General features: G+C 40.2%; 1 protein-coding gene across 1 annotated transcript in view; it reads right to left on the bottom strand.

Annotated features, from left to right (window-relative positions):
- Window positions 1-25,625, bottom strand: part of LOC113140600 (adhesion G protein-coupled receptor L1-like) — a 113,743-nt gene that overhangs the window by 76,746 nt on the left and 11,372 nt on the right. Inside the window, exon 2 of the mRNA XM_026324504.1 lies at window positions 21,514-21,645. The gene's annotated coding sequence lies outside the window, so the exon portion shown is untranslated. The remainder of the gene's footprint in view (window positions 1-21,513; window positions 21,646-25,625) is intronic.

Raw genomic sequence — 25,625 nt, 5'->3', positions numbered from 1 at the left:
TCTCTCCAATATGGTGTAGTTGCCTATATTCCCCTCCTTTTCTCCTTTCTTTATTACTCTCTTTACATGAGAATGTGTAAATATGGAATTATTGAGAAATTGATTGTTGCTGTCTTCTGTCCAGTGTGGCCTTCTTTCCCATTAATCTCTAATGCCTACAGAAGAAGCTAAAAATCCATCTGGGGCCTTTGCTGCAGACAATTGTCTGAAAGACCCGTTCCATCCAAATTGAATTAGAATCAATGTGGAACATACACAAGCAAGAGCATCATTAGATCAAGAGACGTAAGTAAAGAGAGGGACTGAAGGAGACGAAAAGCAGCTGATCGCTCTCCTCCTTTTGAGACCATGTTATTAAGACTTCAAATGAGACTGGCATGAATGAAATTTGCTTTTTTATCTTCAAGGGTTCATCTGCATTTCTGTTTGTCACTTGCTTTCCTTCACTTTTACACACAAGCAGTATGCACACACACAAAAAAACTCAACTTTTCCAAGTGTCTGTTGAGGCCACCGTCAGTAGTCTTGATGTACAGTAAGCACCACTTTCTCCTTGTAGAGAAGATGAGGGAGGGGTGCAGCATTAGAAGAGGAGAACGAGGAGGAGCAGGAGGTTGATAGAGGAGAAGGAGGAGAAGATGAGAGCACAGAAAGAAGAAGAGAGGAAGCGATGGTGACTCATGTGCAAAGACACAGCTGGTGTGACTGGGCTGCCTGAGTGAGCGCAAGATGGGTGGCAGAGAGTGAGAGAAAGATGAAAGGCTGTGGGAGGGTACAATGGAAGAAGCAGAGGCATATTATAGTGAAACTGAAAGCGGGTCAGTGGCAAATGGAAGTACAAGGTGATTGATATGCCTGTCACAGTCATACAGTAAATGCTAGGGGTATGACTTAGGGAAATATGGTACAGAACCCAGAGAGGAGTCAGCAAGAGATAAGTGAGTGTTAGATAGCAAGATTTGGTCGACAGGAGATGAAGAGATACTTTGGAAAGAGCAAAGCTAAAAAGCAAAGGAGGATAGGGTAGGCGTACGATTTAAGTAATTTTGAAAGTGATACAGTTTGTAGGCAGGAGAGAGTTGTGTGAGGGGGTTGAGACAGGGAGAGAGGAGATATGGTGTGAAAAAGAGAGATATGGAGAAAGATAGAAGAGGGGGTGAGATAGAGATAGATACGCCGGCCTGGAGTGAGACAGAGTTATCGGCCGTGATCGATCTGGCCCGCTGATGCCAAATGGGGGGTGTAATGATGGGTAATGATATGAGCCTGGAGAGGGAGCACAGTGTGTGTTTATGTGTGTGCGTGTGCGTGTGTGTGTGTGTGTGAGGGTGTGTGTGTGTGTGTGTGTGTTCATGCACTTCCTGGATCCACACAGTGGCTCACGCTTTCATCAATAGAGCCAATTCATTGCACCTCGCATGGAGGGTTTAATACACGCCTCCATAACAAAATATATGTATATATATATATATATATATATATATATATATATATATATATTGCCTATATATGTGCTACATATACTATAAACAGTACATGTCACAGCTACATATACATCTCATATATCCCAAGCTTTTTCCCTCTGTCTAAGTCTTTGTCTTATTGTTTCTTCTGATCCAGACTTTGTCCTTATTCCTTGCTGAGCTCTCTGTCCCTCGCCACTCTTCGTACATCTTCCTGCCCTGTCAACTGCCAGTTTCTGCTCCTCCTACCATTATTTTTTCATTTCACTCTCACCCACCGTGAATCTCTGTGAATCTGTTCATCTGTTTCTCAAATTAACCCGTCAAACATGCATTGCCGCTGGGTAGTGCAACGTTTCAATTGATAAAACACATAATATGCCAAGCCACACAAACATAGTCACAGGCACAAAAATACACACACACAATGACATGTTTATCTGCACACCCTTGGCAGACCTACTGACTCTTAAACAGTTTCCACAGCAACATGAAGTGGCTAAGAATAATTTATTCTGTTATGGCTGGGGATGATTACCATTATGCCGTTCTGTTTCAACATCAGCCTCCTTGTCGCACGTTGATGTGTTGAAGGCATATCAAAACTGACTGTAACCTTCTTAATGAAATGATAACACAGAAGCCAGGGGGTTAGCTATTGAAGTAAATAAAAGTAAAATAAACATTTTTCCTCAAGCATACTGATATTAGGGGTAAGAGATGCAAAACTATACAGACGGACTGAATAGTCATAAAAATGCATGTCCACCAGCACCATTCGATGGGTGGACGAGTCTGTGGCCATTACTATGGAAACCAAATCCAATCCAATTCAAAAATTTAGGCCAAGTTCACATCTTTCAAAACTGACTGTTTTCCAGCAACAACATTTGACCACACTGCTAGCCACTCACCAGCAGGCTAAATCAGTGACAAGCAGTATATAAAACTGTTTTCCAGTCACAACCAAATCAGCAGCTTTACATTATTCTAAACTGCTAAATATTTCCATATATTGTTGGTTCTAGTTCAGCAGTTTCACTGAAACTAAATTGACTACTTTTTTCATTACATTATCAATTCACTATTATTTATTAAGTATTTATTATTATAAGTTGTTTTTTGTAGTAGATGTGACATCTGCTTTTCCCAAAAATCTGTGGGTAGGATGGATAATTCATATTCAGTAAAAAATAATAGATAATAGATAATAATAAATAAAAGACGTCGATTTACCATCGCATATTAGATTTACTATACATAATACTTTATTAAAACAATATCAAACCAACGATTCCAACTTAAATTCAGTCAGTAGATGGAGACAAATATAGACCACCATTTACCTTTAAAGGGTGTCGGTGAAAGTTGATAAAGATATATAGACAAAGAGAAATACTATGGGTAGTTTTAAAACCAACAGAAATGAATAGTGTAACTTAACTTGATAAAAGGTATTTCTTTTGCCATGAAAATCAGGCTTCATTTGTCAAACTAATTGCTGTAAACCCATTTATGTTTGGTCTTAGACATAAGCTAAATTAACTGTTTCATTTACATTATTAAACTGGATTTGATACCTTTTTTTTTTTTGGTTACAGTTGATAATCCCAATAACGATAAGAGCAGAATATAGGAAGCAGTAAACGAACATACAGTAGCACTGGCCCATTATATTTTCTCCAGAAACTCCTCCTCACAACTTCACAAGCTGTGCCTAAAAAAACACTCATGTGGACAAACTGGCAAGTGAGGACGAGGAAAATAAATGAGAGGGAAAGGCTGGTTAATGAGAAATGCTATTTTTGCTGCTTTGATGTCCCCCATCCACATAAGCACACAGCTTAGACAAAAACAAATTAGAGATGTCGACTGCATCCCAAAGACATTAAAAACATATTAGCACAACAACCATTTGAGACCGTGTCCACACACATGCATATGTAGTTGTGTGTGCATGTGCATTTCAAATTCAGAAAAAGTATTCTCCGACTATCTCTTAGGACTTGTCCACAGTAGATGGCATTATGCATATCACTGTGAACAGTTGTTCCTTATGGCTAATAGTAGACAAAATATCAACATAATGACACCATAGTTTCTGCATAGCTAGATGACTCACAGGCATAGTATCATGATTCATTTCCCCATTGAGAACTGTATAGAATACAAATCAACAGCATTGACGTGATGATGAACACATCCAGAAGAATCTAAAGGCAGTTTGTCTAACTTTTGAAACTGATACAGATATTCATTTTTCCACCTACTCCTCAGGTGGCGTCTGTGTTCATGATGCTAGGATTGATGGGGTGTGGGATTAGCCAGTGGAGAGACAGAACTAAAAACCTCTGGGGATACTGAAAGACTAGCCAAACAAAAACTCCACAAATGTTGAAAGTAGAAGTCTTTAAAAGTTATGAAATCACAATATTTGTACATGATTTGCATTGCCATAACATTCCAATCATGAATTACCACCTTTGCCATCTCTTTCCTGATGTTGTGGGCATGTCAAATCTCATAAGCTTTACAAAACTTTGCTTGTTAGGCAGCACTGAGTAAATAAGCAGCCCACCACTATTGCATGACTTTGTTCTGAGCAGTACTTCATTTTCATTTTTGGTGGCAAGGGTCATAAAAATGTAAAAAATGAATCCCAGAATCTTAATGATCTTCTCTTTCACAGATTCTGTTGCACATCTGCTAAAAAAAAAAAAAAAAAAAGTGAAAGCTTTAAAGCCTCAGTTGCACTCACATTAAGGAAGAATTGAAGCAGACATCTCATAACGGGTCCTCACACACATAAACCTCATTGTGGAACAGTTAGAAATGTTGTCTATGTGTAGGAAGACACGAAACAAGATTATACATTTGTTTATTCAGCCTTTTCAAGCAATTCAGGTTTCATGATATTGCTTTGTTGTGACTTCATAACAATAAAGTAAAAAAAAAAAAAAAAAATTCTAATAAAACAAATTATTCTTTAGGTGAATTTTAAATAAATGATGTCAACAATTTGCCCAAACTACAAAATATGTTTTTAGAAAATTACATAGAGGAGTACTTTGATAAAATGTCTTCAATCAGTACAACACTGTATGTCTGTTCAAAGCGAATATGACAGTAACAAAGTATGAAGGTTTTTGTGATCTACCACTACAATGGCTCTAGGTTAGGTTTAGGGAAATATAGTTAAAATAAAAAATGAAAAAAACTCTCACTGTCATGGAAAACTTCAGGTGTTTTCTGACATTTGAACTAATGACCAATGTTGTTGTTTTTTCTAAAGAAAACTATTTCATGTCTTTAATAAATGTTCAATAGCTTCAATACCTTTTGAATCATTGCACCACTAATTTGCACAAATTTGCAAGACTCTTATATAAATCACAATACATGAATCACACCAAAAAACAAGCAGAGAAAAAAAGACAAATCGGAAGACAAAAGAGAGCGGCGGGTTGATAGTATTCATGACATTACAGGAATGGTAATGAGTGACACTGACTCACACTGTATCTCAGGGAAAACAGAGGAGACAGGAAAGATGAGGGAAGATTGGTTAAAATGAGGAAAACAGAAATGGCTGCAATAACTGACCGCTGACTCTAGACCACAGTCAATATATCTAAGTGGATTTTAGCCGTGCTGCGCTAGAAGAAATGCTTCAACACACCCACAACGAACACATATACACACACGCACGACACATCTAAACACACACCAAAACAAACAAACTCAGAATTGGTTTAATTCCACCAGCTAGGTTTGAATGTGAGAATGGAAAGTGACATTATACACACACAGTGGTACGGTTTTGCGTCTGCCTGCAGCTTCATTGGGTAGGTGGGGGCAGCAAGGTTGCAGGCTGCAATATTAAACCATCAATCACCCCCCAAATTAGGCATTTTACATCACACAAGCACTTACAGCGTTCTCTCCCCTTCTCCCACAGGTGGGGTCTAAGTCAGGAGAAAAGAGATTACATCACAAAAGCAATGATGGTGTAGCAAGACCCATGAATACATTACACCATCATATATATATACGGCGGGCATGGGTGGAAGGTAGCAACAAAATAATAAATCATAATGAATAATATCAAATCAACGAGTTATTTCTTTACTCTGAGGTACATGAAGTATGAAAATATGCAGGAACTTTGAGCACGATGTGCTGCAAGGTAGCTTACACTAATCAGAGAAAAAAAAGTTATTTGTATTAAGCGTGGTTGACAATATCTCATATGTGATTCATCACACATTGCTGTTTTTGTGCTGTGCCCATGTTAAACATAGCAAACAGCTCATTTCAATTCACTAATAGTGGAGGAGATGGGGCCATGTCCACTATATTGTTTCTCGTGTTTTGATTATAAAAACATCTGGAGTATCAATGAGCCGGGAAGCCATTAACAAGCAAGGACAAGAATAAGCAAAGAGAGCAACAGAAGACAGAGAGGAGGGGAAAGATGGGGTTGAAGGAGGAGAATGAAAACGAGAAGGGAAAAGATGGAAAGAAATACAGAGGGTGAGGGTAAATGGAGCATGGAGTTGCATTTATCCCAATTAGCTACTGCAGGGGTCTTGGGTGAGAAGGGAGAGAGTGTCCACCCCCATTAACAGTGTTTACTGACATGTCTGCTGATTACAAGCTGGGGTAGAGAAACTGATTGCACAGCTTCTCTATCTTTGCGAACATGAAAAACAAAAGGTGCAAACACTCAGGCCATGCACTCAGACACACACATCCACAGCTCAATTTTGTCAACCAAAACTATTTTAGTTTCTTGTTCCCACCTTCCTTCACATCCCCTTTCCTCGCAGCACCGCACCTCTCTATGACTCTTTCTCTCAATCTGCCACTGTGCATGAGTTGGAGGTAGATTTCATGTGTCCCATTGTGAGTGCCCTCAATTCTCATCTTCCCCGTCTCTGTCGTTCTGTGTTGTGTGGCAGTGATAATGGAAGTAATTATACTGGCTCCATGTGTGTTCAACAGCACAGCAGCAGCAGCACAGGATGGCTGTGGCACCATGATGCCCAATGCGGAGCCACATCCTCGCATGCTCTGGAGAATCACAGCTGAAGGACCGGCATACTGTCACATGGAAAATACAGACGCCAAGGAATAAAATGGTGTTTGTGTATATTTTTGCAGAGATAGAGTACAACAAATATGAGGTGAGATAATATAATTCCAATGGATATTTTTGTGCTGTACTTTTCACTCCCTATTCATTCTGCAAGCATTTCACTGAGCTTGAATATGTTATGTGGTTTCAGTGGGATTTGCTGGAATCTAGTCTTATGGCATTGCTGAGATAAGCTGCCTGTGGGCAAACATACTGCTGCACTTCTGACCCTCCAGTACAAAATGATATAACCTCTGTAGTACAGGATTGCAGTTGATACACATGAATAGAAGAGCAGACAATATTGAGCATGGAGGAAACGTGTGAGTTCCTCTAGAAGAGGATGGACAAAAAAAAAAATGAAAATGCAGAGCAGTGTATCTCAACTAAACCAGAGGGGAAGGGAAAGAGAATGTGCACTTGGAAGAATGAAAGGCCTGGAGAAGTAAACAAAAGGAAGATAAATAAAGTATTGTGCTTCTTAGATAAATAAATACATGAAAAAGGGACATTTCATTAACCGGCTTCAGAATTTTAGAGACATTGTACCTCTGCAGAATATGTACACAAAGGTTCTGCATTTTACATCTCAAATGAGCTGAGGCAAAGACTGAAGGTGAGCAGAATTCACCTACAGCACTGTTCGGAAAAACAACAAACAGAGTCCGACAGCGGGGAACTACGGCTTTATGGCTCTCCAGGCAGCAGAAAAAACAGTCACGTCTGTGTACAAACAAGGGCACAAAGAGAAGCAGAGGACCTACTTGATGCCCTCACTTCTTTCTTCCCTCTAGTATGGGTCTGACCTCTCTCAGCCCCTCTGTCAGCTCCAACCTCAGACTCTAGCCTATCTGAAGAGAGACATCTAGTGGTGCAGAACAATCCCCCGTGTACCTCTAGACATGGACAACACTCTCTATCCCAACTGACTTGACTGCACATCACGGTTATATGTTCTCTTCTCTTAAAGGTCCTTTAATGAAGCCACAGTAATTAAACTGAACCACTAACTACAGCAAATTATTGGATGGTTCGCACTAACAATAAGCTTCAGATGGCTTTCACAGAGAATGATGTTTTGGGTGGTTGTGGATAGGGTCCCAGCTTTTGTGGATGATCAACGTGGAGTGTGCTACATAGGTAGAATTAGACTCTTATAACTGAGCAAGGATGATTAAAATACATACATATATCTAAATATATATGTATGTATTTTACACAGTTATTGTGTAACTGTCGCCTCTTAACTCACACATTGTGGTGCTGTGCCTAAAGAACAGCTTGTGGCCTGATATATATATATATATATATATATATATATATATATAGCTGTTCCTATATATATATATATATATATATAGCTGTTCCTATATATATATATATATATATACATACATACATATACACATACATATACATACATACGTATGTATGTACATACGTATTTACATACGTATACATATACATACATACATACATATATATACATATATGTATGTATGTATGTATATGTACATATATGTATGTATGTATGTATATGTATATATATGTATGTATGTATGTATATGTATATATATGTATGTATGTATGTATATGTATATATATATATATATATCAGGCCACAAGCTGTTCTTTAGGCACAGCACCACAATGTGTGAGTTAAGAGGCGACAGTTACACAATAACTGTGTAAAATACATACATATATATTTAGATATATGTATGTATTTTAATCATCCTTGCTCAGTTATAAGAGTATATATATATATATATATATGGTACCAGCATATAAAGACATCAAAGTGAAGTCATGTTACATGAACTACAGGACACTTAATGTGACAAAATGTATACAGGATGTGATTCTTCTCTCCAAGAGGGCGTAGAAGACATAGGCCCTACCTTAAACATATGTGTCACACCTTATAGGTCTGACACTAAATTTCCCCATCTAGTCAAAAAACAGTGGAATCATGAAGCTTTTGAAAAGTTGATCTGTGATGCCTGCTTAATGTGCTCCCTTGATAAAGCCAGACAATGTGGTGTTACACTAGTGAGCCCCAATCAGAGCAGCTGCAGTCAATCTATCATGGCGTTATCTGCGAAAGAGCTATATTACCTGGGGTCCAGACAGCCCTGGGCATGCATGGATGTATGGGGCCGATAGCAGAACTGACTGTCATCCCTCTGGGCTGATTAATGAGGAGCTCGGCCCAGTGTTTAATGTGTTTAATATGGGCCGCTGACGAGGCCGTCACACTGACGGAACCCACCCATCTCTCTGACTGATGAAGTCACCTGCAGCCCTCCTTCTCTCACTCTCTTTCTCAGCTACACCAAAACAGAAACACACACCAGGAAAAAATATGCAACTTCACTAACTCCCCCCAACCCCATGCATAACTCTGACTGAACACCTCAGAACCATTTGCCAATCATATACAGTATTTGCCTCTAAATCACTGCTTGCAAATGTCATCTTTTTCAAACTAGACTGGTGTAAATATGTATTGACATCACAGAAAGCTGAACACACAAGCAGGACTGGTCACCACTGTGCTGTGACCATGGTGAGTGGAAGGGAAAATAAGGGCCAAAGCAGAGCTCTGTTCTGGGGGTATTTTGGGAGCCGGGTCTCTCTAATGGAAAACACTTACACCTTTCTGTGTGAAAAGATTCAGGCTCTTTTGTTCTGTGTAATGAAACAACTAATATTCTTGTACCTTCTCTGTCCAGCAATCAGACTATTCTCCTTCCATCCCTCCTGCTACATGATCCATCTATTACTTTCAGCCAGCCTCACTCTTTTTCTATATTTCAGGTCTCCTACTCCCACCTGACAATTTTCACTTCTTTCTGCCTTTCTCTCTCCCTCACTTTCTGCTGCCTTCCCACTCCTTCCCAGCACATTTCTATCTCTATCTTTTCATCTATCACCTCCTCTGCAATGTTCTCATTTAATTATCCCCTCACGAAATATATTCACCTCCAAACAACTGGGCTCCTATTAGATCATATACTCTGTTGTTACAACTGTTATCATGGCCAATTCCTTTGCTCTCAGGGTGGCCCGGAGGCTGCCATGTAAACAGTCCACTTCAGGAAATACACACACAAGAAGGAGTAAAGATACTTACTGTAATAAGTAACCTATTTAAAAGGATAATGGCAGGTAATTGTTAAAGCCATGTGAGCTTAATAGGAAGCTTAGCTCACAATAACAATGTGCAAGGCACCGATGTGTTGACATCTCAGTGCTAACAAAATGCTGCACTGTTCTCTTGGTGAATTTAGGGCTAAATGTAATAAATCTACCAAATCTAATTTTGGTGTGCAGAAAAATTTTTTTTCCAACTTTATTTATTTTTCTGGCAAACTGTAACATGCAGTAGAACGTGTTCAGAGAGGCAGCATCTACAGGACTCAAGTACTAAGTGCTTGTTGAGTCACCCTTACATGTGTGGGTTGGACTGAAAATGTCATTTTCCAGTCCAGAGTCTACATGGAGCTGCACAGTATGGGCTATGGTCCCACAGGGAGTCTCTAGCTATCCATGAGACAGGTACAGATCAAACTTGGGAGCCAGGGAGGTGGGCTGGGGTGAGATTGGTAAAGGGTGGGGGTGCACTCAATCCCTCCAGACCAGAGTAATGAAATATTAGCTCTCCACGGGGCTTGTTCTGCCTTGAAGGCAGTAAACTAAGGCCTAGTTTAAGTTCACATTATGGACAGAATCCTAATGATCCCTGGCCCTATCATCCTACCATGTGCTTTACTGTTTTTAATATATATAGATCTGCTGTTTAAATTATTCTCATGTCATGTTACACTTCTTTTGCACTCCCTGTGAAAGGAAAGACAGTCAGAGCATTGCTGCTACTCCCACAGCAGCCTTCTCTGCTCTAGCCCCCCGAATCCCTTCTGCGCATTTATTCACACATGCACAATCTGCACACAGCACACATAAGCAGTGGAAATAGAAACAAATGCACACTTTCATGTGAGCATACAACCCTGCACAATTGCATATGCAAGAGCAGAGGAACATATGTAAATCAAATAAATATCTATTGTAGATTATGCATGGCAGAAACCCTGATGAACACAAAACAGGCACATCAGCCAGGTGCAGTGAGTATGAACTAGGACATAATCTACACCAAGGAAAGAAATAAAATCCCAGGATTCAGATAGAACTATATGTACTGGGGCAAATGCAAATTTTGAGTCTAGGTAATACATAAACACACAGCACATAGATACAGTATGGTGCGAAGTAAAGAATGTTTTCAGCTCTCGGTTCCCCAGTGATGTATCATAACAATAATCACTGTCAGGCCCAGAATGAAGGTGTTTCTTTCAGAGAGGGGAATGAAGGCAGAACTGTGGTAATTATGCAGCCGTAATGGAGTCGGTGCCTAGTGAGAGCCTAATGAGCTTACTGAAGTCTACCATTGAGAATTGATTCCTGGGGAAAAAAAAAAGAAAAAAAAAAAAAACAGTGCTTGCAAGAGAGGGCCAGTGAAGGTGAGCTTGTTTCCATTGTTGTGCACTTAATTGACAGGGAACCAACATGCACTGAAATTCCCCAAGAGCAATTAATAGTAATGAAAAGCGAAGAAATCTTTATACACAGAATATCCTGATCTGAAGCTTTCCACTGTCACCTGTCAGGAGGAAGGTGTCTCATTCTTAATGTGTGTGTGTCTCTTAGCGTGTCTCTTTGTTATATTCAGCCCTAATGCAGAAAAAAGATAAAACTGTCCATATGAACAGGAGAAATTGAGATGTCTTTTCTGGGTTGCCAAAGCTGTCAAAGAGCCACTGCAGACGAGGATGAAAGGAGAAGCACTTAACCCTGGAAGCAATGTAAATTAATCTGACCTCGTTGTGGTGCCCAAAGAACTGGCAAGTAGATACATTTTTTTATTATTATTTTGTATGCAGCAGTTATGAAAGCACATGAGGGTTCATGTCAGTGTGACTGCGAATAAATTCTACTTACTGCTGAGGATCTTACAGCCAGCTGACCATTCTTCAAAGGCTTATTCTAAAATGTTCTTTTTTTTTTTTAACATGTTCATACTGTGACATGACCCCGTTGTTTTTTTCACCTTCCCCAAAAAACAGACTAGCCTATTAGTATGGCAAACAAGCTCCCATTCAACCCAACTGCCAGCCACAGACAAAGCTTTCAGACTCAAATTTCACACATACTTCACTCAATAAGTGCTCTCTCAGCTTTTTACACATTTACTTCAATACCATCCTTTTTGCCTCTCGCTTGTTCTAACTTCATCATTTCCCTCCCCACTAATGTTTATCAAATTGACTTACAATTACAGTAAGAAAAACAAAAATATTTCTTTTAATTAAGAAAACGAAGTTATGGAGGAACTGACTCTGGGTGGCAGTGACCATATGGACACTGGTGATACAATTCTGGCAAGTAGGCTGGTAACAGATGCCATAGACCAGTAGATTTTCCCTGGAAGCAGGGATTCAAAATAAACTTTCTCTGTTCTAGTGAGGGATTTGCTTAATTTTGAGAGACAATGTTTTAGCAAAGAATTATTTCACTTCGGGAAGAAAAACAGGTGCTGAATGCCCATATGAGACACAGGCCTTATGAATCCCTTCACAGTTGTTTACTAAATCAACTAACTTCCTTTAACCTTTCTTTGTCTTTTTGAACCAATATGAGCATTTATATGAGTTATGCTGAGCTTCATAATAGTTTTCCTTTAACTACCAAGGCTTATAAATTCATCTCAAATGGCATGTTTGGAGGTAAATGTGAACCTTAGAATGTGTTTCAGTAGCTTTTTCAGATGGTTTCCTGCACAGCCACATACACACAACCAAGCGTGAATGCGTGTTTGCGTGCATGCGTGCGTGCGTGTGTGTGTTTGTGAAGGAGAAAGAGTTTGTGTGTACAGTCTGCCCATCTGCCTTGAACAGACAATGCGTTTCTTCAAATTTTGTCAGATTCCACATTCAAGGTGTAGCACTGACCATGTGGCAGTGGGACTGAACATGCAGCCGCTAAACATACAAGCTGTCTAATGGGTGAACCTGAAGAAACTCATTCGACAGCTCCACTGGGGGGAGAAAAAAAAAAAAAAAAAGCATCTCCACTCTGGGAGTTTTTTATTGTGCACGGTGTGCTTATGTTTAACCACAGTGCAACACAGCTGAGTGCACTGTAGCAAAGGTTTCCTAACTATATGAGAGACACTGGAGTGTGACACATTTTGTAAGAGCAGTAAATGCAAGCTTATTCCCACAATACAACCATAACATATCCACAGAGGGGATTATGTTGTTTTTTGATCAATACAAATGACTCATTTCTCTTGGTATTCTGGTCTCTGGCTTTTCAGTTCACACCCTCTCTTGAAGCAGGAGCTTCTGTTTAACTCTCATCTATTTGCATTCTCAGTTGCTAAATGATGGAGGATGGTGCTACAAGCGAGCGAACAGTGTTTTGCCATTTGTTTAACATTTCAGCTGCAAAGGCTACAAAGCCTTGTGCTCAAGCCAAAAAAGCAAATGACACAGCAGTTTTATTGCAGTGTTTTGTATTTTGTATGGTGATGTATTGCAATTTTACAGTCTACTTCTGTTGGATCTCTGGTCTAATTAGCCACCTTATTCATCTCACTTGTGAATATATGACTCCATTGTTTGTTTCAGTTACAGAAAATCACGGATCAAGGAGTTAGGGTTAGGTTAACAGTTGAAGTGGGGTGGGGGTGGGGGTTGTTGGCTGTGTAGGAGGCGATGAGTTTTATTAATGTTTTTGCAATTCCTGCTGCTTGCCAATAGAGGTCGATAGAGGTCATAGATTACTTAACAGACCCTTAAATTACCCTGCTGCTACCTGAGAGCAAAACATTTATCATAATACTACGCTGAGCTTGTATTTTTTGGAAAGGTTTATTTTTTTCCATATGTATTTATTTGAATGATTGAAACTGTAAATACACAGGTACAAATGAGTTTGAGCAAAGAACTTAACTCAGAAATTAGCTCTTTTGGAGGCACTTTGTGTAGGAATGAAATTACAACAGTGAGGTAACAGCAGCTCGAGCAGAATGGAGTGTTATTTCTGTGAGTGAATAAGTGTGGGAATATTTGAGGATAGTGGCTATTGAGAAGCATGTGGAGCTGGGTTTACATGTCGGTGCATCAAGCCACAGAGGTGTGTTGCTATAGAAGCAAGGGCATGTTTTAAAAGGGACACTACACACCTACACAATAAAGAACTGTTGAGTTAATGTGCTTCTGAGGAACTGTCTCATTGCAGTACATCTATTCACCCATTCCCCCTGTGCCTTTCAGTCATTTCTCTCCATCTCTCTGCTCATCCTTTTTCAGAGCACAGGTGTCTAAATCTGTGTATTAAAAACTGCCTGCGGTCCTTAAATGTTGAATATTTCATGTCTCTTAATTTTTCCTGGTAACTTTCACAATGTCTCTTCCTTCCATTTGCCTTAACTCCACCTCTTTATTTTTCACCACTTAACAGATATCTGTAGTTCCTTTGGTAATATTTTCTGTCTAGATATATGCTACATTACCATTACTAAATTAAATCACCCCAACATTTTATACTGAAAAATGCTGGCAAGCAACAACACATTTCTTCCCACACATTCATCTCATCTTTTCAAATGAATCGCATCAGTAGCAAAAACTGGGGACTTTAGCGCTGACAGCACTGACAGTGATGTACTTTATCATGGCGTTTCATATCTACACCGAGGTTATTAATACAGTAGGTGAATGGAAATCCCACATAGGTTTCACTGGACTGCTGAGGTTTTCCATGTTTGGGCGTGTCAGGGCCAAACATTCATAACAACCAGAGTGATTAAAAGCAGAAGGGAACCAGTGCTGAATATTAATCATAGATAGGAAACAACAGGGCCTGATAAATTGCATTTACAGTCTACTCCCATGCTGCTTCACGAAGAGTAAAATATACCAATCAAATGAAAAGTCTTTTGAAAATGCAATTAAGCAATGGCCTTGACTTAATTAGGTTGCCTGTAGATACCAGTGGCTTTCATTAAGAAATTCATTGAATCTCTCCCCCACTCTGTTTGACCCTGACTACTCTGACCTGAGGACTTCAGGTTAAAATGTTATTCATGAGCTTTTTCACTTCTCCATTTATAGAACCATTTTGCCTCCTCAGGTATACTACAGTCCAGCACTTGGCTTCAATTCCACCCTTCCACTTCCATCAGGCGATGGAGGGAGAGGGGGGAGGAGACAGCAAGGAGAGGAAAGAAGGATGAGAGTGCACACCCCTGTTGAGTCAAACAGGCCCAAACATTTCCAGATATGCATCATGGGATCCTGTGAGACCATTGTGATTAAGACCTAAATGAGACAAAGAGGTCATGGGTTGCATTCAATCTCTGGGTCTCTCGTTACTCATTGATTGATCACCTGGAGCAGCAGCAGCACTGATCTGCAGCATGCACCAAATAATTACACTACAAAAAACTAAATAGTGCAACAAACACAAAATCATGCACATACTCACACACCCACAGGCAATATCTGGACTCTGGAGATTTCCTGAGCACAGACAACAAAAAATATTCAGTAAAGTGTTTTATATTCCGATATCATTTATTCGATGTGCCCATCTGTCACAGTTACATTTATTACAATGCTTTTCCTTGGAGCATACTTTTTTTCTTTTTTGTGACTTCATGTTTGATGGTAGACATGCATTGTCATGATGATGTTTTTTTTTTTAATGAAACCAATGGGAGATGATAATTGAGGGACCTGATGCTCTTCTGTTGTATATTTGAAAAAACAGTAATTATTTTCTCATTAGGAGATAATTAAGGATAAACCTGGTATTCTGCTTAAATTGAACACCGATGGGGATACACCGAACATATTAAACATATTATTAAAATAATTCTTACTATTAACATTAGACCTTTCAATCAGAGAGAAGAACCCTTTTATGGTTTAAGAGAAGCAAAGTCACATTGGATTTTAATTGTTATGTAAGGGGATTACAACAAGAACAATACGCATGTCTGTTTTTGCTGGATGAGAAAGATAATTTAAGTCATTTTAATGTGTCTAAACTCCTTCTGGGTTTTCCCACTTTACAGTTCATGGGTTTTTAAGAAGAGGTGATGCATATCCATTATTAATGATTGGTCTCTACAGCTACAACATCACCTGTGCCCATGGTTTATTACCCATTCATAGGCCATAAGTAAGGAGGACAAATGAACACACTGCATTTGCATTGCTTCATACTAATTACTCATTAATCCAGATGCTAATGGTTTATTACCATCCATATGCTTAGTTTAAAATAATCACAAAAGTGTTAAATCCGTGGTTTGCCATCCCAGTTTGGTCCATTATTATTATGGTATATGTGAGTTTAAAAAAACTCATTTCAGCTGTAAGAGATTAGTTGCATTAACCTCAGTGAATCCAGATTATGCACATATGAGAAGCCAGCAACAAGAATAGTGATTCATCACAATTCAATTAGCCTGGGGTTACAACAGTTGCTCCCCTGGTGGCACAATAAACATCAGCCATTGACAGACCCCTAGACAGAGATCGCTAACCTGCAGAGATAGAGGTCAACCCTGTTAACGGGATTCTTGGAAAGGAGAACAGATCTATACCCTGCAGGCAAGCTCAAAGACCACCAGCTGCGATACAACCAGAGTATTACAGCAGACACCATGGGAACATACAACAGACAATATACAGTAGCGTTTGATACTACTGCTCACAGGGACTGTGTGAACTGTGTGTTAGGTACAGTATGTGGGTGGTGTACATGAAGGAAATGGAAGTCTATTATTCACAACAACATCTCTCTGTCCAAAGCTACCATACATAAATTGAGTTATTTTAGAGTATATTTCTCTGACTACCATTTCAATGATGGAACATACCATATGAGAAAGCAGTATAAGATATATAGAGACATGTGAAAACAGTAACATAACATGATAGTTTAAGATGATCAATTTTCAGCGAAATCCCTGCATAACCTTTAAGCTAATCTTGATACAGATTTTCTAAAACAAATGATGCAATCCAAAATCATTTGTCCATTACTGCTATGCAGTATCTTAATAGTGTAATATAAAAATCCATACTGTTACAGAATTTTTAACATAGTGGATTTATTATGATTGGTCATAAAATGATTCATTCTAAAAATAACTTCCTATTTAGTTTATATTTTTATGTTTTGACGGTCTGTCCTCACTGAGCAAGACAAGCTACTGTTTGTTATTCAAGCATTTGAGGTCATTCAGGTTAGTGAGCTGGCAATCATTATAAAAACAAAATCCTGATTTTAGCACAGTGAGAAGTGTGTAAACAACATTCATGGCAATAAATAAAACATTTGTCAGGTTCAGCTTATGCAGATCATTATTCTGTACCTCAGCATGTGTTGCAACGTGGTTTGGAATAAAAGTGCAACTATGGGATACAGAAGCAGACCACCTGACAGGAACATTTTTACATCAAAGTCAAAGTAACATCATCCTTGTGAAAATTACTCTTCCTACACAACATAATTCAGTTCACTCACTATCTTACATAGACAAGGTGCTGCAATGTCTTTCTTTTTTTATTCCCAAGACTTTTATGGAAACAGTTGCAAACCAACCAATCCTCAACAACAAAAAGTATGTATCTAAATGTTTATAATCATAAACTTTTCTTTTAAGTGACATTTAAGCAGCGCCAGACAATTTACTGACAGAAGGACAGGAAGAATAGAGTAGGTTGAGTGTAAGGCCACCCCGGATTTCAGAGCTAAAATGTAGCTGCAGGTGAATTAGGCCAATTTAGGCAGTAGATGGTGGGAATCAGGATGGCTGTGAGGGCCCCTGGTCCTGTACTCTGGCCAGTCTCCCTGGTGGAGCCTCAGCTCTGAACACTTGCACTCTAATTAAAGGTTATTCAGATTCCTCCACATCCCATCCAGAGAGCAGGGCAAGACAACAGGGATACATAAGTAAAGAGCATTGGTATGCAGTCATAAGGACAAGATGATATGAGAGACTCTGGGCAGGTGTGGTGAATATTTATCTTGTCCCATTTACTTGTTTTCAACATTTCTGAATCTTTTTCATGAGTTTCCTCCAGCTGCCAAGTGCGACAGCCACCCACGACAAAACTAGTCTGAAAATCAGTTAGACTGAATCTCATTTAATCTCATTTAACAGCATTCAGAGTCATGCTGTGTCACTTTGGCTATGTATTAATTTTTTTATTTTGAGGCCATAGAAGTGTAAAAGTAGCTGCTTTTCCAGGTTTTAGGGTGTCTGGTAATCCCCTGTGTGGTTACGGAGGTAAAACACATTTCCGTGCTCATGCTCTGTAGCACACTACACTGGTGTGTGGCTTAAGCTCCAAGCAACAGGGATGGGAAGATTCAGCCATTTTTTCCTTGAGAGAGATTTTTTTCCAGTGTCGTGCTGTTGGACGTGTGTATTTTGGGGATTAGTGGCTTAATCGACCTTGTAATGGGGAGATCAGAGTGGCATGCAGGCATGGCGAGAAGTGCACACAATCACATGCTGATACACACACATACTGTATTCTCTCACGCACATAATCATATTTAGGCAAACACACTTAACCACACAAACCTGCACATCCACATCACATCCACTATTAAAAACGTGCACCCGTCATCAGACCACCTCCTTTATTTCATAGGACACACTGACACCAGCTACAATTATCCTTTCACAGAGAAATTTAGACACACATGCATCTGTACTTCTGTCTTTGCAGGGACACACACCCATATAATGCATTCCTTAGCTCCTTACCAGACCTTAGAGCTAAATGCTTGGGGCTAATTCTAACTTAACCCTAAAACCAAATCTTAACCCTCAAGCAGCCCTTTGAAGGTGTGTCAGAAAGTGGATACCAACCAAAATGTCCTCACTCTCATAGTCTAAAACTCAAACTGTCCACACACAGAGACACAAATAACCTCATACTTCTCTCCAACAGCTTGAAAATGTACACTCACACCACACAGTGTACCAGAGTACCCTGGACACCTTATTGCTGCTTCCACCCCCTGCTCCCTGTCTAATGTGCTGCGGCTGTGAGGGGACATTGCACTGCGGGCCGAATGCTCTCCAGTGGGTCAGTGTATTGTCTCGGTGAACAATGAGCACTCTGGCTAATGCTTCTGTGGACTCAAGGGGTCAGCCCAGCGAGTCACCCTCTCTGTCTATGAATTTCCTACAGTACATGTCCATCATTGTCTCACTTTCACTTTCCCAGAGAATTTGTTTGCCCACTCTGCCCAGGTCACTTCTCTTTCTAACTGGTGTGGTGGTGTAGTTGGAGTTGGGGAACTGGGGGATAGCGTATATGGGAGTAATCCTTGTGTTATCTCATATCAGTGGCAGTCGTGGAATCCAGTGCAGAGCGGCTGATAAGATGAACAAACAGTTGGGATCATTAGAGCGAAGACATTGTGTAATCACTGCTCTAATCTCCCTCTAATCCCAACATTTCCAACTAGCCAGGGGCTCCAAAGCATGCAGGTCCCTAAAATAGTACAATAGCCAGGCCTCTGCACACACATGCACACACACTATAAAAACCCAAACAATACCACTCAGGCAACATAAACTCTCACACATAACAAAATATATGCAAACAGTGCAGCCAAGCAGCACACACACACATACACACACACACACAACTCTATCCACATTCCACTTTTTTGTTTCTAAACTAATAACAGGCTGTGCGCACATGGCCAACCCAGAGGAAAAAAAATCAATACTCTCTCAGACAAAATCAAGATTTCTTTTATCCTTCTGTTTTTTCTCTTTGGCTTTCCCCTATCGTTCTATTTCCTTTCTTTCCTTCCCCCTTTCTTCAATCGACATCAGCAGCTTTTTGATCTTAGTGGAAGTCCTTGGAGCACAAGGCACTAGTCACTCCACTGGTAGATCTTTGGTGGTACTTGTCCTCTGGTTGATCAATTAAAATGATAAGTTATTTTCCCTGGAACTTCATCTTCCATCACCTACATGTCTGCCCTGGCCCAGGCCATTCCCAGTTCATGTGTGTAACAAAACTGACCCTTGCAACAGCAAGTCAAGTGTCCATGTTCCAGCCTCTACATGTGTCTGAAAGGAACTCTTGGATCAGCTTCAGTGCTCTCATCGCCCAAGACAAAGAATCCAGCCACAAAGGGGACTGAAACCTGCAGAAGATAATAATATACCACACACATCCACACACCCACACCCACAATAACTTCCAATCCTTTAATTTTGGCATATTTTCATCTCTAATAAGAAAGACAAATAGAATATATCTGTTTCAGGGCTCTTACAGATGGGCAATAAATGAAAAGTACCCAAACTGAGGAAGACAGGCAAAGGAGGAGGAAGTAGTATGTGATTTCTGCTGGCTGCAGACTCTGCATGCTGGCAGGAAGAGAGTGGGGATACACTAAGGCGAGAAAGCGAGAGAGACATGAGAGGCAGATATAATGCAGCATGTTTTTTTTCTTTTTTCTTTTTTTTGTAAAGCTTTGGCAACATCAAAATGCTCCAGCCATGCCAATAAAGCCTGTTTGAAATTAATTGAATTGACAGAGGCAGCCAGCGAAACAAAGACAGAGAAGAGAGGGGAGAAAGGTGTCAGAAGAGGGAAAAGGGAAAGTCATTACAACCCCCCCCCCCTTCTTTTTTTTTAAATTTATAGATCCCTCATTTTGTTTCTGCAGTTTGTTTTATTTATTTGAAGTTAGCGGCTTAATGAGATCCCAGTGGTACTACAATAGCTGTGAATGAGGAAGAGAGAGACAAGAGGGATGGGAGACAAATAATCTCAGGAATAAAGGGAGGGAGCGATGCAAGCAAGCAAAGAAACAGGAGAGCTCAGGATAACAGAGGAAGTCTAATGTTGGCAAAAGAGGACAGGAGAAATGATACCATGATGCATCAGCTGACTAAAGTGCATTTGACAGCTTTCCTGTAGGCGCAACAGTTGCTTTTTGTCATTGCTTTTTGTCATTGCTTTTCACCAATCTGAAACATATACATCCAAACCCCTGGAAAAAGATAAAGCCATGTTAGGCCAATCTTTTGTGAGCTCAAATGAGATGAAGCCCAATGCAGATTGCATACCTCAACCCTGGCTGAGAGAGATTGGCCACAGTGCTGCGGCACCCAGCCAGCTCTTTGTGCCGAGCAAAGGAATGGGAAAACAGATGCCACATAAAATACCCTGGCATGAGAGCTGTATATTGATTCATTTGCTGTATTTTCTCTCTTTACACAATGCTGCTTTATTACTAAGTTAAATATGCTGTATGGTTGCATGAGCATGCACACACTGTGGACTGTTTGCATGTGTGCACATGTATCTAAGCTTCTTTATCTTCGTACAAAAAAAAAAAATCTTTTCAATATGTTATACAGAATGTATAGGAATGTAATAAATTATTGTTCCAGAATCTTCTCTGGATTGCAAAAACTGAAAAAGTTAAAAAAAAAAAAAAGCAAAGTCACACATTTTAAATATATGATTAAACTGCACCCAGGTCCTTTTTAGGAACTGCAGGCAGTTATTTTCTAGTGTATATAATTATGCTTCTCTGCTACTTGGCAACCTCTTGTTATCTGAAGTACAGTCAACAGGTGAGGTGCCCCCCAGAGAAAAAACATCAACATTCTCCAGAGCTCCAGGTCAAGCCTGGAGTGACTCATAAACACAATCTGCCTGTATTTTTTTTTTTCTTTTGGAAAAGAACCAAACCAGTTATTGAAACTACCTAGATGAACAAAAAAAAAAAATCAAAGATGCCGGCATACAACTTTACACAATAAACAATGATAAATCTCACCTTCTTTATATCCATCTGCTCGTGCACATACAGACTCAGTTGCATGTAAAACCGCCTCTGGAATGCCAAATATGGATAACCACAGCTCTCTGAAAGTCCAGGTAGCCTTGTAGGCAAACAAGGAGAATAAATCTGAAAAACAAACACAGACAACAAGGTTAAGATACTATGGTATTAAAAAGCTGCAGTACTGTCAATTTGGGAACGTTTTTCAGTGTGTATCAGACTTACTGTGGCCTAAGCCTCATTAGTCATTGGTTCCTACATTGTGTTAGGGTTTCTAACACATCTGTGCTGTGAGACCACAAGTAATGTGGTGTGTACGAATCCTCGTGAACTCCCTACCATGGGGTTGTGTGTGTTTGTAAAAAATAAAAGTTGTGCCTGTTTTCAGAACAATACAACAGAAAGTCATGTCAAACCTGCTCTCTAGTATATTTGCTGGGATCACAGAATGAGATTCAAAAAAAATGTTCAGCCAAACTGATTATTGTTTAGCAATAACAAAACACTGTGTTTTGTGCAAAGGTAAGCAAAGGTACAGAGAGGAAGGTAACTGCCAGATGATTCACCTCATATGGAGGTTAAAAAAACTATTTCCAGAACCTGAAGTAGATATTTGCCACAAACAACTTCAATACAGTTTATATATTACAAATGTATTTTAATCAGTTTTTTGTTCATTTCACTTTTTCACAGTGTGAGCAGAAGAGCAAATAACAAATAACTGTCATTTAAAACTAGTGATACTGAAACATAGCGGTTCATTGTTAATGCAGACTCATTACAATTGAATGTTATTGACTGATTCACCACATCAGCTCAGTGGTGCACTAAGATGAAAAATTGACATTATAACACTGCTTACGTTGAAATAAATGATTACTTTGTCTTCCAAATAAAAACAGAAATGCAGTAGTTATAGACTGATATAGTCATTACACATGCTTGACAGTAGAGCTGGGGTTTGTGTATCTGTAATTTAGGAATCGATTTGTCTGCGATTAAACCTGTCTACTGCTGGCAATTTGTTTGGTACGCCTGGTCAGGAGTGGTTCTAAAAGGGACGCACATTTTCAAGCACAAGAAGAAATTAATCAATTAGATTCTGTGTGCAGAAATGAGTGCACACATGGTTTAAGAATAAAACTGTGCATACACATGGAGATGAATGAGGTCCCATAACTGTGACCCTTTTTTTATCTTGAGTAATTGCCTTCAAATTGGTATGGAGAAGATGTCCCCCCTCTCTCTTATCGCCGGCTTCCACTCTTCTCTATCCACACAGCATACACTCATTCCCTTCACTGGCACCAAAGTTCACAGCTGTCCCATAAAGCTCTCACTTTTCCTAAGTAGGATATTGCTTTATGCCCACTACCTCTACTTGTTTGCAACTCTCTGTGCAGGAGGTGGGGTTTTTTTTCCCCTGTTTTTTTGCAGTGTTGGAAGGGGCAGAAGGGGTAATGAAAAGGTATGTGTGACGAATTGAGGCAAAGGGCAAAGAGGCAAGCTGTGTGGCAATATAGAGAGGAGAGGAGATGAGATGAGGGCAAAGCAGAGGGGGGAAAGTCTGTGAAAAAATGCAGAGCTGAAGGGTTTGGAAGAGCAGAATCAGCACTTATGCAAACACTCTGAGGAGCTAGCCACACATACACACACATGCTGACACACACACCTGTATACATCCATCCACTGGGTTCAGTTATAGCACTGTAACAAATATCTTCCATATCAGGATGTCATACTGGGCAGAGTCGGCTCTTGGAACAGCGACTCCCTGTTGCGCTGTGAGGCTATTACATGGTCTAACAGAGCTCAACTAATAACATGGACCGGATCAGCCACTTCCCACTTTCTCCTCAGATCATCATGTATCACAGGAGTTGGGGCATTTTACCACCCACTCATGCCAGAAACCTCTCTCACCCCTAATCCTACACGCTAAAACACGAACACACAGTACTAATCTTTTTTTCTCTTGCAAACCTCCTAACCTGCATGCGTCCTATAAAACATAAATCAATTGTTGCCATTGGTCAGTTGGCGACCATCCACTGCCAAGTGTTTTATTGTGCTTTGTTTGACTGTTTGTTGTCGTTAATCTGTTTGAATAGCTGTGGGGGGCTTTCCAAAAGCACTTCCCAGTGAATTTACTGTCTTGGTAGCTGAGCACACATCTGTCTTTTCCTCAAACAGAATTCACACCCAAATTCACAGCCCAAATCCTACGCACATAAACACCTTCAAACCCCCAATCCCCAAATCCCTGTTTTGTAATTGTGTGAGCATGCATGTGTGTTTGTGCTTTCTGGGCCTGTGAGATGTTTGCTATTGCCTCTGTGAATTGTGTTTGCCACTGAATGGGTGATTTCTTTTTTTTTTTTCTTTTTTTTTTCCCAGTTAGTGTTTTGTGCTGTGCTCCTGATTGAATCAATTCTATTGACTGACCTGAGCGATAAAGAGAGATGACACGTGAAAATCATTGTATTAAACAGTAAGGTCTTATCGACCCTCATAATGTTGCCATTGCATCAAGCCAAAAAATCTACCTGATTAGGTTTTAGATCACATGTGTTGCCACTGTAGCTTTTAAAATGGATCTTTACGGTTTGCTTCAGTGCTTTCTGTGGTGCAAAATGAACCTAGAAGAACAGAGCAGAGAATAAAAGCATCATTGGCCTTTCTACAAAATAGCTTCGTGCTCTTTTTCACATCCAGATAGAGGCAATGATTTGGCACTCATCTGCAAAGTAAACATGAGTTGCAATATTACAGTTTAATTACTACACTTAATTTTTTCCATGTGTATACATTAGTGCCAGACAATGCACTTGGCTTCAGGTGGCACAAGACTGCATAGTAAGAGGGTGGAAATGGACTACAGTCTGTGTGCATGTAGAGAAAGCAGCCCTTTAGGAGACTATAATGGAACTCTATTACGGGAGTCACAAGCAGCAAAGGCTGTATGCCTTTATTGGGAGCTGTGGCGAACAAACTACCAAGAGTGTTTTGACCAGGATGGAGAATTTTATACAAGACACACCCGCAAGCATGTCTGTGGCTCTGTCTCTCTATCCGTCCATTTCTCTCTCTCTCTCTCTCTCTCTTTCTCTCACTCATATTAACACGTCCATGCACGCACACACTTCTGTCGAGCCCCTCCCTTGCCTCAGTCCTCCATTTTTTCCCTCCATCAACTCGGTGACACCCAGCAGTGGGCCGTGACATTACAGAAAAACAGAGCAAGGGAAGGAAGGAGATCGTGGGGGGAAAAGGGAGGGTAGGCTGAGGGAGAAACTGCAGAAAAAGAGGTATAGAGATTTTGAAGGCAAGAAGGAGAGATTTAAAGAAAGGGTTAGGAGGGCAGGAGCTTAAAAAAAGATTGAGAGCAAGCAAGTGGTGGAGTGAGTGAGAAGTAAGTAAGGGACATGTGAGTGATTTCCTCAATGTCATGAAGCAACACGGGTTTTGCTGCAGTCATGGGTGAAGGAGCGGTGAAGTAAGCTTGATGGTCTACACATCTGATGAAAGGAACTGCCGCCCCCCCCTCGAAAGAAAGAGCTCAATAATTCAAGGGGAGGTGGAAAAAGGGAGAGTGATGGAGAAGGAATAAACAGAATGGGAGCTGCTGCCTGACAGGCATTTAGAATATACTGTATGAAGAGGGTTGGAGGGTGAGTGTTGATCGCTCACGGGTCAGAAATTATCAGTTAACACCAGCGCCACTCCTGCTGCATGTGCATGTCAGACATGCCAGGAAACACCTTGCTGGTAAGCCAGCACTTGTAATACAGAAGCAAAATTCCTGGCACAGCTGTAGGGCAGCAAAATCTGCTGTGTTTTGTTCCCAGGTAAGCCCTTTCAGGACATCACTTTGGAACAGTTCATTCACACTGGCAGCCACACAGTATGGCCACAATCAGAGCTGCCACCAGCCTGCAGTGCAGACACAAGCAGAGGAATTATAATCTTATGAAAACCATGGGGAGTCCATTCAGGGTCTTAGCGCTCAATGCACAACTCCATTCTGTATAGCAAATGCTGTGTCATTTGTCTCAGCCAGCACAGTGTTCAGAATGAAAGTGCAGAAAATTTGCTAGAGATATAGC

This window comes from Mastacembelus armatus, chromosome 8, assembly GCF_900324485.2.
Source record: "Mastacembelus armatus chromosome 8, fMasArm1.2, whole genome shotgun sequence".
Classification (NCBI taxonomy): domain Eukaryota; kingdom Metazoa; phylum Chordata; class Actinopteri; order Synbranchiformes; family Mastacembelidae; genus Mastacembelus; species Mastacembelus armatus.
This window is presented reverse-complemented; position numbering and strand designations above follow the sequence as displayed.